The sequence below is a fragment of the Sus scrofa genome, chromosome 13 (genome assembly GCF_054392235.1).
Source record: "Sus scrofa isolate SSC_HxYL_T2T_F1_AM1 chromosome 13, Sscrofa_HxYL_maternal_Yorkshire_Landrace_v2.0, whole genome shotgun sequence".
In the NCBI taxonomy this organism is placed as follows: domain Eukaryota; kingdom Metazoa; phylum Chordata; class Mammalia; order Artiodactyla; family Suidae; genus Sus; species Sus scrofa.
The window spans coordinates 38,671,981-38,684,576 of NC_139395.1; positions in this window are offsets into that span (position 1 = coordinate 38,671,981).

Genomic DNA, 12,596 nt, shown 5'->3' on the forward strand with positions numbered 1-12,596 from the left:
GGTAAAGGTTTTATGGTGTTTATTGTAGTACCCATCTAACTTGTCAGCTTTGAAACTTATCAAAATAAAAAGTTGGGAGGTGGGGAGGAAACTTTTTCTTTTCTTTCTTTCTTTTTTTTTTTTTTTTTTTTTTTTTTTGTCTTTCTAGGGCTGCACCTGCGGCATATGGAAGTTCCCAGGCTAGGGGTAGAATTGGAGCTACAGCTGCCAGCCTACACCACAGCCACAGCAACGCAGGATCCAAGCCACGTCTGCTACCTACACCACAGCTCACGGCAACACCTGATCCTTAACCCACTGAATGAGGCCAGGGATCAAACCCGAGTCCTCATGGATACTAGTAGGGTTCATTATTGCTGAGCCATGGTGGGAACTCCCGAAAGAAACTTTCTTAATTCTTAATCTAGCTAAATATGCCAGTAGTCGGCTTTTAGGCTGCTAAAAATGGTTCATTTAATTTTTCCAAAGTCTGAAGATATAAAAATTTGAAGTGAATCCCCCTAGAGTTCCTCTGACATTGTCTTCCTATTTCTGTAGATAGAACAGTAATTCTTGTCTGAGAGGAGGCAGCTAGGTGCTTTCAGCTTGGGTATAGCCCAGACAATACCAGTCAGTGGGTTGAAAGGGAAGGCTACCTTAACTTAAAAATATCCAGTTCCATGCTCATAACATGAGAGAGGGGATACCCTCTCTTTCCTGAGCCTAATCGAAATTCAGTTTTGAGCTTTAAAGAATGGAAATTCACAAATTAAAAACAGCTTCCTGGAAAGAGAGTGGCTGAGTAGTAACATGGTATCACGTCCACTTCCCAGCCTGGCCACTTTCTAGCAGGACATAACCCAGTAATGACCACCACCAGTAATACCCATGGAGCCCTGGCTATGTGCCAAGTCCAGATCCAAGAACTTCATAGATAGTAATTCTTGTAATGCAATTAATCCATTAATTCCATTACTTGTGAGGTGAGCTACTATTGTCACTCTCAATTTAGAGAGGAAGAAACTGAATCTAAAAGTGTGGTGAGATTGCCCCAAATCTCACCGCTGGTGGGTGAAAGAGCTGGAATTTGCATCTGGCTATGTCCCTCTGCAGCTCCCCTTGTCACTACTATATTGTGTAGTCTTTCAGGCGTGGTCTTAAGGAGAAGAGTTATGACAAAAGGCAACAGGCTGGTGGTTTGGTTTTGAGGAGGGGCTGCTCTGCGTGCATGCTGACCTTTAACGCCCTCAGCAGAGCATGCAGTAGGTTAACCACTGCTCACCCCAGTGAATGGACTTTTCCAGGGGAGGCGTCTGCAAGGACAGCTTTTTTTTTTTTTTTTTTTTTGCTTTTTAGGGCTGAACTGGTGGCATATGGCTGGGATTGAAGTAGAGCTACAGCCGCTGGCCTACACTGCAGCTCATGGCAATACCAGATCCTTAACCCACTGAGGGAGGCTAGGGATCGAACCTACATCCTCATGGATCCTAGTTGGGTTCATTAACTCCTGAGCCATGAACGGAACTCACAAGGACAGCTTTTTTCTTTTTTTTTTTTTCCTGTCTTTTGTCTTTTTAGGGCCGCACCCTCGGCATATGGAAGTTCCCAGGCTAGGGGTTTAGTTGGAGCTACAGCTGCCGGCCTACACCACAGCTCATGGCAATGCTGGATCCTTAACCCACTGAGCAAGGCCAGGGATCGAACCCGAGTCCTCATGGTTCCTAGTCGGATTTGTTTCCACTGCAATACCATGGGAACTCCTTTTTTTTTTTCTTTCTTTCTTTTTAATTTTTAAAATTTTGGAGTTCCTGTTGTGGTTCAGCGGTAATGAACCTGACTAGTATTCATGAGGACTCGGGTTCGAGCCCTGACCCCAGTCAGTGGATTAAGGATCTGGTGTTGGAGTGGCTGTGGTGTAGGTCGCAGACATGGCTTGGATCCCATATTGCTGTAGCTGTGGAGTAGGCCAGCAGCTGAAGCTCCGATTCAGCCACTAGCCTGGAAACTTCCATATGCTGTGAGTTCAGCCCTAAAAAAGCAAAAACAAAAAAGATTTTCTTTAGGGCCACACCTGGGTCATATGGAAATTCCCAGCCTAGCGTTAAATTGGACCTGCATCACAGCCACAGCAATGCGGAACCCGAGCTGCATCTGCAACCCATACCACAGCTCGTGGCAATGCTGGATCCTTAACCCACTGAGCAAGGCCAGGGATTGAACCTGCGTCCTCTTGGATACTAGTTGGGTTCTTAACCCTCTGAGCTACAATGGGAATTCCAAGGACAGCTTTTTTTTTTTTTTTTTTTTTTTGCTTTTTAGGGCAGGACCCCAGGCATATGGAGGTTCCCAAGCTAGAGGTTGATTCAGAGCTACAGCTGCCAGCCACAGCCACAGCCACAGAAACATGGGATCCGAGTTGTGACTGTGACCCACAGAACAGCTCAGGCTAACACCGGATCCTTAACCCACTGAGTGAGGCCAGGGGTCAAACTCAATGTCCTCATGGATACTATCAGGTTTGTTACTACTGAGCCACAATGGGAACTTCAGTAGCTCCTTTCTTGAGTCAGTTTGTACTAAAATTTCCCTAGATGAGAGGATGCCACTCTTTGGAATATGCATGATACCAGACTACTCCACCCCCGCTGGGTTCCTTGAATCGGAAGCCAGCTTGTCCTGCAGATCGAGGGCCTCCGGGCACCTCTCCTGTTCCAGCAAACTCAATCCCTGCTGGATTAGCCCCTCTCAGTCTTCTCCTCCAAGGGCCTTGGACTCCTTCCAGGTTAAATCATGGCTTCTTTTGTCCAGTTTTCAAAAGATGCTATTTGGATTTTGCCCATAGCTGTGAACATAAAAACAGGATTCATAATGTTGGGGATTGAGGAAGGATTTTGCAACTCACAAGAGACCCAAAAGAGAAGTGTTGGCTTCCTCAGCTTCCCCCTGATAGTGGCGTGAATATCACTCCGCCGCACTGGTAACTAACAGGCAGTGAGAACTAAAATAGATCCCCCTCCTGCCCAGCTTCCTGCCCTTCTTGGCTGAAGAGCTGGCAGGTGAGGGCTGGAGGCTGACCGGCAAAGTCTCCCTGCCAGAAGTCAGCCAGGCACAAGTCCTGTGTGGGGAGGTGTGGCCCCAGTTCCTGGGGTGCCCTCCTGTGTGGACCATACTGAGCACCCACATGGGGAAGAAGGGGAGTGGGGCAGCCTAGCCTGATCTTCACATCAGGACCCTCCAAGCCCTTCCTCACCATTCCTCTGCCCCAACCTTCTTCAACCTTTCTGTCTGGGGATGGTGGCTGGAGGGCAGAACTGGGAAGAGACTTTACAGAGAAAGGAAAAAGGGAAGTTCTCTTGTGGCACAGGTGATGAAGGATCCAATGTTGTCACCTCAGTGGCTCAGGTCACTGCTGTGGTGTGGGTTCGATCTCTGGCCTGGAAACATCCACATGCCTTGAGTGTGGCCAGTACAAAAGCAAAAACAAAAATCCGAAAAGGGAAAGGGGAAAAGAAGTAGGAAAAAAGAATAAAAACAGGGGAGCCTCTGAAGTAGGTGGAGCATGAGAGAATGGGGAGGAGGAACGTGGAGGCTCAATCCAGCTCTATTCTAAGCACTTCCACCAGAATTAAGGAGATGCTTAAATCCCTATGACAGCTGTGGTGGCATGAGAAGGCGCCCTCAAACCCTCGACTGGGGGTAATTGAGCTGTGTGCTTCCCAGGACAGATCCCTCCCCGGCAGAGGTGGGACTCCTCTGTCAGTGACTTTGGCTCCATGACCCAGGGGCCTTGCCAATATTTTCCTTCCCTCTCTCCAGCACAGGGATCACACCTGCTTGGTGGTTTGGAGGCTCTCCCAGCACCCACCCCACCTCCCTCACAAGGGTTTTCCCTAACACATGACTCCCATGTCTAATCCCGTCCCGCTTTGACATCTGCTTCTGTGACCCCGGAAGGAGCAGAAACCCTAATGCTAAGTCCTAGTGTTTTGTTTACACCTGAGAAAACCAAGAAATGGAATTGGTAGATCATGTGGTAGTTCCTTTTTTTTTTTTTTTTTTTTTTTTTTTGGCCACCCTGCAAGATACGGAGTTTCTGGGCTATGGATCAGATCCGAGCCACAGCCACAGTTGTGACCTAAGCCCCAGGTTCAGCAACACCAGATCCTTAATCCACTCTGCCGGGCTGGGGACCACACCTGCATCCCAGCATTCCCAAGACGCTGCCGATCTCCTTGTACCACAGCAGGGAAACTCCTATGTGGTAGTCCTATTTTTAATATTTGAGGAATTTCTGTTACTTTACCACCAACAGTGCACAAGCGTCCCCTTTTCTCCATATCCTTGCTAGCACTTAATTCTTCTCTCTCTCTGTCTTTTTCTTTTTTTTTGCTTTTCAGGGCTGCATCTGTGGCATATGGAAGTTCCCAGGCTAGGGGTTGAATGGGTAAGTCTTATCTCTTGATAATAACCATTCTAACATGTGTGCAGTGATATCTCATTGTGGTTTTGAGTTGCATTTCCCTGATGATGAGTGATGTTGAGAACCTTTTCATGTAGCCATTGGCCATTTGTATGACTTCTTTGGAACAATGTCTATTTAGGTTCTTTGCCCATTTAATCACTATTTTTCTTGCTACATTCATTTTACCACAGTAAACCTTTACTATTTTATTAGCATTTTGCACATTGTGCATGGCACCTGCTGACATTACCCAGCATGTGTCACTAAACACAGAAGTCATATATTTCCAAGAACTCTCATATTAACTGTAGAACAGAATACCGCCTCTTGCATCCTCATGCTCTCTACCCTTCATATTCTTGTAAGCAAACCTGGGTTCATGAAAATGCATATAAAACTTCAGGTCCTACATAGTCCCCATGGTGGGTCCATATCTGCATACGCAGCTCAGACATTTGGGAATCTCTCTAGGTTACTTAGGATACCTGCGCACATGAGGTCTCAAGGAATGTGTCTTCATCCCATTCCGTTCGTGAAGAGGGAAGAGAACCGAAGGACCCAAGGGAAGGTTTCTGGACATTGGAATTAACACCAGTAGGGCCTGGGAGGAGGGGCCTTAAACTTTGAGGCAGCTGGGCCTTAAACACATGGCAGGGGTCCAACCCAGGCTCACATCCCTCATCCTCTGTCTGCTGCCCCAGAGGACGAGGGATGTGAGCCTGGGTTGAGCCCCTGCCTTGTGTTAGACCCTGTGGTAGCTGCTTTTACTGCGATCTCTCATTTTCTCCTCTGAATATAGGTATCACCACCCATTTTTCTGTTGAATAAGCTAAGGCCCAAAGCAGTTAAGTCATGTCCAAAGACCAACACTCTCAGGGCAGAGATGCCTAGCTTCTGAGTCCAGGCTTGTCGAGGAAGAGGGTAGATTGTCATGGACAAAAGAGTAGCAAGATGGCCTTGGCATCCTTCTGGCCTCACTGAAGGCTCTGTAAGCCCTGTGGCTGGCACAACTATAGTATTTGGAAGCAGGGGGAGTCTGGGGGCAGGTGTTCTCTTAGCCCGGGAGTGGCCAAACGTGACCAGGGTGAGTGGAACAGAAATTCCCCAAAAGACCAAGCTTGATGCCCTGGGCTCCTAAGTTTGCTCTGATGTCATATTTAGAGTCTGCACAGAGTGTTTTCTTTTTCTTTTCTTTTCTTTTTTTTTTTTTAAACACATATACATTCTTTTCACAGAGTGTTTTTAATTCTCCTCTTTTGCCAGAGATACAGGAGATTTCCAGCGTGGTCTCAGTTCTTCATTGCTGCCACTGCATCTTCCATAGACCAAGCATTTTCAAAAACCCATCCTTCTCTAAGGATCTGGTACCAGCTTACTGGTTCATGCCTCTTTGGTTAAGGTACCTGGATGCTTTTAGAAAGTAGCCAAATCGGGAGTTCCTGGTGTGGCACAGTGGTTAACGAATCCAACTAGGAACCATGAGGTTGCGGGTTCGATTCCCTGGCCTTGCTCAGTGGGTTCAGGATCCGGTGTTGTCGTGAGCTGTAGTGTAGTTTGCAGACATGGCTAGGATCCTGTGTTGCTGTGGCTCTGGCATAGGCTGGTGGCTACAGTTCCAATTTGACCCCTAGCACGGGAACCTCCATATGCTGTGGGAGCGGCCCAAAAAATGGCAAAAAAGACCCCAAAAAAAATTAAAAAAAAAGTAGCCAAATCAAATGTGATAAATGCTCCAAGAAATTGTCATCAGCATCAGCTGCCTATGACTTTCCCCAGTCTGTGAGTATCTATCTGTGCTTTTAGTAATGGTGAATTAATTCAGTGTCATTTCTGCTCCCTCTGAGCAATTTACATTAATGACTTTAATAAATATGTTGTAGCCAAGAATCATAGAGAGGAGATCTGGGTACCTCGCTTGGGGCCTCAATGTCTTGAGCTTAGGGAGGCAGAAAGAAGGGGTGAAGGAGACTGTGAAAGAGCGGGCAATGAGATAGGTGATGAGAGAACCAGAAGAGAGCTGAAGTGATATACTTTGTCAAATTTTCCATGGGTCAAGAAGGTGGGCCCAACTATGGCCCATGAGATTGAGCCTCATGGAGAGCACTGGTGAAGCTGAGGATATTAAGAAAGTTCAGGAGAGAATGGGGTGGAGTTCCTGTTGTGGTTCAGTGGGTTAAGAACCCAACTAGTGTCCATGAGGATTCGGGTTCGATCCCTGGCCTTGATCAGTGGGTTAAGGATCTGGTGTTGCTGTGAGCTGTGATGTAAGTTGCTGATGCAGGTCAGATCTGGTGCGACCATGGCTTTTGGGTAGGTTGGCAGCTACAGCTCTGATTTGACCCCTAGCCTGGGTACTTCTGTATGCCACAGGTGTGGCCCTCAAAAGAAAAAAAAAGATAATAAGAATTTTTTTTTTTTGTCTTTTTGCCATTTCTTGGGCCGCTCCTGCAACCTACACCACAGCTCACGGCAACGCCGGATCGTTAACCCACTGAGCAAGGGCAGGGATGGAACCAGCAACCTCATGGTTCCTAGTCAGATTCATTAACCACTGCGCCACGACGGGAACTCCAAAAATTTTTTTAACTGAAAAAAGAGAATGGGGCCAAGTAATAGGAGACAGCTCTTTTGAGATCTCTAAATGGAGATGCCCCATCTGGGAGCCATCCAGAAGCCCACTCAACATGTCCTCATTAGAATGAAAGATGCTCCTAGTGTTCCTATCACTTAGAAAATTATACAGGTTTTAGGAGCTCTGCGCCAAGAACCAGAGCCAGATATATATATATATATATTTTTTTCTATTATCTCACAGGATGCAACTCCCAGTTTTTTATAACACTGTGCAACACTCTGCTGAACATAAATCTTTGTGCATTTCCAACCTGAGGAGGGGGTCATGGAACCTCCAATTTGTAGTCAGCTCAGCCAGAAGTTATGGGTAACCTGGAGACCTACTACTTGTGATACGAGTCTGAAGTGGGTGGGGCAGTCTTGCGGGACCAGGCCCTTAACCTGTGGGGTCTGACATGACCTCTAGGAAGAGAGCATCAGAACTGAATTAAATTGTAGGACACGCAGCTGGTGTCACAAAGAATTAAATTGACTGATGTGGGCAAATCGCCCACATGTGGTAATCAGAAGCATCAGAAGTGAAGTGTTCTGTGTGAGCAGCAGAGGAGGCAATGGGGCGAGAAACACAGGAGGGAAAAACTGGATTTTTGCCTAAACAGAAGGAGGAAGAATCTGCATTTTTCCTTTATACATCCCTATCCTTCAGTAAGGGCTGGGCTAGGTAAGGTCTGTATGGACTTCTGTGCAATCATTAAAAATCACCTTTAAGAGCAATACATGGGAAAATGTTTATGTTATAAAAAAGTATCTAAAACTGCATGTACATGATGATCTCAAATATTTTTTTATTCAAAAAAATTATATCTACAGAGAAAGGCATGGTGGAAAAATCACCTCAGTGTTAAAAAATGTTTATCTGTAGGAGGTAGAATATTTTGTAATTTTACACTTTTGTACATTTCTTTATATTTTATTTTATTTTCTGTAATTGTGCATCTCTTTTATAAGAAAGATATAAAGAATATAGAACAAGCACACTGAAAACTAAACAATCTTACTTAGTAATCAAAGAAATGCAAATTAAAATTTTATTTTTGTTTCTACCTAAATAAATGAGGAAATACGGAGTTAAAGAGTAATTTTCCTGCTGAGCGTGTCTTGTGGTTTCTAGAGCTGTCTAGGGTGTGTCTGCGAAGGAAGCTTTTTTTTAATTTGCTTTTTAGGGCTTCACCCTCGGCATGTGGAAGTTCCCAGGCTAGGGGTCTAATCGTCTATAGCTGCTGGCCAACGCCACAACCACAGCAAAGTGGGATATGAGTCGTGTCTGCAACCTACACCACAGCTCACGACAATGACGAATCCTTAACCCACTGAGCGAGGCCATGGGTCGAACCTGCATCCTCATGGTTCCTTGTCAGGTTCATTAACCACTGAGCCACGAAGGGAACTCCCAGTGGAGAAACTTTGGCTATTGCCTAACAAAACATGTCTCACAGTGCAGAAACATGGTACCAAGTATCCTCAATAAAGTGTCTTGGCCCTCCTATGGCTGGAGGGCATCTTGAAGAGAGACTGGGTATTTCCACATTTGCAAACACCTGTGTTTCTCACTTGCTCTTGGGTAGCGCAGAGTGTAATTGCTAACTCAGCAAGTTAAACAAACAGTATTATAGGTCATGTTGAAACTGAAGTGGCCCCAGTGGGCCAGGAGAGCAGGGTGCTAGTCATAAAGAAAATTTGCTTCTGAGTTGGAACAGATTACCCCAATTTTGTGGGCACTAATGGGACATCGCCTAGGGGCCAAGTGGTACCCAAGGTGCACCTCTCAGGGTTGGGTTGCCAAGTTTCCTGTTTGGGTTGTCAGCCTTTTGAGACCAGAGGAGAATTCTCCCTCTCTGTGCTCAGGCACAGCCTCTGAGAGAGAGCGATGATGGAAAACCACCAGTCTCTATCAGCATGCCAAAGGCAGTGGATTCTAAGGATTGTAACTCTTCCCGTAATCAGAGTGTGTATTCTCCATCTTTCTTGGAGGCAAGGTCCCTGGTGAGCTGACTTCCTCTGTAGACAGTCATTGAATGAGCATAGAATAAGCCTAAATTGGGTAGGGTTTTTTGGAAGGGACTTGGCATTTCCCTAAGCACTGGGGGAGCCCTGGGTTGTGGCTATCCCTCTGCAGGGGCCCCTTTCCCAAAGGTTTGGTCCACCCACCCACATCCTGTCAGGAGTGGCTGGTAGCATTTGCCGTTGAGAGTCCTGGTATCCTTTGTTGGTGAATCTCTGTCTGTTGACCATCTTTCTTTAGAGATACTGTCACAGAACAGCTGGCGCCCAAAGTCTATACCACCCAGGCTTCACCTGTCACCGAGAGCAGATTGATTCTGTTAAACTCTGCACTCTAGAGGTCAGACCATTCCTCTCTGTCTAAATAATCTGCCTGCAGATCCTCTTTCTGGGGTTTTTCCATTCCCCACCCTTGTCTTCTGCTCTTAGAGGCAGGATTGGTCTACATAATATATTTCCCCAGCTTTATTGAGACATAGTTAACATATGACATTTTGTAAGTTTAAGGTGTACAATGTAATGATTTCATTTTTACAGTTTTTATTCAATTTATTTACACTAAAAAAAGGTTTAATAATTTCTCCCACTCTCATCCCTCCCTTTTGCAACCACCAGTCTCTTCTCCATATGCATGAGCTTGTTTTTTTAATTTGTTTATTTATTTATTTATTTATTTATTTTTTATTTTTTTATTTTTTTTGTCTTTTGTCTTTTGTTGTTGTTGTTGTTGCTATTTCTTGGGCTGCTCCCGCGGCATATGGAGATTCCCAGGCTAGGGGTTGAATCGGAGCTGTAGCCACCGGCCTATGCCAGAGCCACAGCAACATGGGATCCGAGCCGCGTCTGCGACCTACACCACAGCTCACAGCAACGCCGGATCGTTAACCCACTGAGCAAGGGCAGGGACCGAACCCGCGACCTCATGGTTCCTAGTCGGATTCGTTAACCACTGCGCCACGACGGGAACTCCTAATTTGTTTATTTAGATTTCACATATAAGAGAGGTTAAATAGTATTTGTATTTTACTGTATGACATATTTCACTTAGCGTAATGCCCTCAGTGTCCGTCTATGTTGTAACAAATGCTAGGTTTTCATTAGTATCATATCCCATTGTATATTTTTACCTCAATTCCTTTATCCATTCATTCATCCATGAACACATAGGTTGTTTCCATATCTAGACTATTGTAAATGCTGCAGTGAACATGGGGATGGATGGATGGATATTCAGATATAGATAGGTATCTGTATCTGTATAATAGATCCTTTCAAATTATTGCTTTCATATTCTTCAGATAAATACCCAGAAGTGTAATTGCTGTATTTTATTGTAGTTCCATTTTTAATTTCTTTTTTGCTTTTTAGGGCTGCACCTGTGGCATGTGGTGGTTCCCAGGCTAGGGGTCGAATCAGAGCTGTAGCTGCCGGTCTACACCACAGCCACAGCCACAGTAACGCAGAATCCGAGCCTCAGCTCAGCTACACCACAGTTCATGGCAACACTGGGTCCCTGACCCACTGAGCGAGGCTAGGGATTGAACCTCCATCCTCAGGGATACTAGTCGGATTCGTTTCCTCTGGGCCACAAGAGGAACTCCTTATTTTTAAATTTTTGAGGAAACTCCATACTGTATTTCATAGTGGTTACATCCGTTTACATCCCAGCACCAGTGTACAGGTTTCCCTCTTCTCCGGATCCTTGTCAACACCTATTATTTTTGGTCTTTTTGATAATAACCATTCTAAAAGTGAGGTGATATCCCTTTGTGGTTTTGGTTTGCATTTTCCCAATGATGAATGATGTTGAGCATCTTTTCATGTACCTATATAGGCCATCTTTATGTCTCTTTGGAAAAATGGCTATTCAGATTTTCTGCCTATTTTACAATCAGATTGTTTAAGAGTTGTTTTTTTTTTTTTATTTTGCTTTTTAGGGTTATTCCCATGACATATGGAGGTTCCCAAGCTAAGGGTCTAATTGGAGCTGCAGCTGCTGGCCTACACCACAGCCACAGCAATGCAGAGTCCAAGCAGTGTCTGCAACCTACACTATAGTTCACAGCATCACTGAATCCTTAACCCACTGAGCAAGGCCAAGGATCAAACCCACAACCTCATGATTCCTAGTTTGATTCGTTTCTGCTGCGCCATGACGGGAACTCCAAGAGTTTTTTTGTTTGTTTGGCTTGTTGGCTTTTTGCTATTGCGTTTTTTTTGTGTGTGTGTAGTTTGGATATTAGTCCATTATCAGATATATAACTTACAATTATTTTCTCCCTTTCAATGGGTTGCGTTTTCATTTTGTTGATGGTTTCCTTTGCTGTGCAGAAGCTTTTTAGTTTTATGTAACACTTGTTTATTTCTTTTGTTGCTTTTGGTGTCAGATTAAAAAAATCACTGCCAACACCTATGTCAAAGTCTTGACCTAGTCATACTGCCTATGTTTTCTTCTAGGAGTTTTATGGTCTCAGTTCTTACATTCAAAACTTTAATTCATTTTGAGTTAACTTTTGTGTATAGTGTAAGATAACGGACCAGTTTCACTATTTTACATGCAGCTTTCCAGTTTCCCCAACACCATTTATTGAAAAGACTCTTTTTTCCCCATTATGTATTCTTGGCTCCTTTGTCATAAATTAGCTGACCATGTATGTGTGGATTTATTTCTGGGCTCTCTATTCTGGTCTGTTGATCTATGTATTTGTTTTATGCCAATACCATAATGTTTGTAGCTTTTTGTAATATAGCTTTAGATCAGGGACCATTATTCCTCCATTTCTATTCTTATTCCTCAGGATTGCTTTGGCTATTTGGGATCTTTTGCGGTTCCATACAAATTTTAAGATTGTTTATATTTGGTGAAAAGGAATTTTGATAGGAATTGCTTTGAAGATGTATATTGCTCTTGGTTATGTGGACATTTTAACAACATTAATTCTTCTAATCTATAAGCATGGAATATCTTTCCATTTATTTTTGTCTTTTTCAATTTCTTTCATTAATGTCTTATTGTTTTCGATATATAGGTCTTTTACCTCCTTGGTAAATTTATTCCTAGGTTTTACATTCTTTTCGATGCAATTACTAAAGGAATTATTTTCTTAATTTCTCTTCCAGATAGTTTATTATTAGTGTAAAGCATTGCAATAGATTTTTGTGTATTGATTTTGTATCCTGCAACTTTACTGAATTTGTTTATTAGTTCTAAGTTTTTTGATGGAGCCTTTAGGGTTTTCTATATACAATTTTATGTATATATGTATTGTATAATGGTTTTCACAATAAGGTTAGTTAACACATGCATCACTTCACATAGTTGATTTTTTTGCTGCACCCTCAGCAACTTTCAAACATGCAATATTGTATTGTTAACTATAGTCACCATAGGACTTGTCTGTATTTTTATCAAGAGGAGGAAGGAGTTAGTAAACTGAGAGTCAAGGAGTCTGTCTCTTTCCTTAACTCACTGTGTGATCTTGGGCCATCCTCTGGCCCTCTCTGGGCCTCCTTTCCCTGA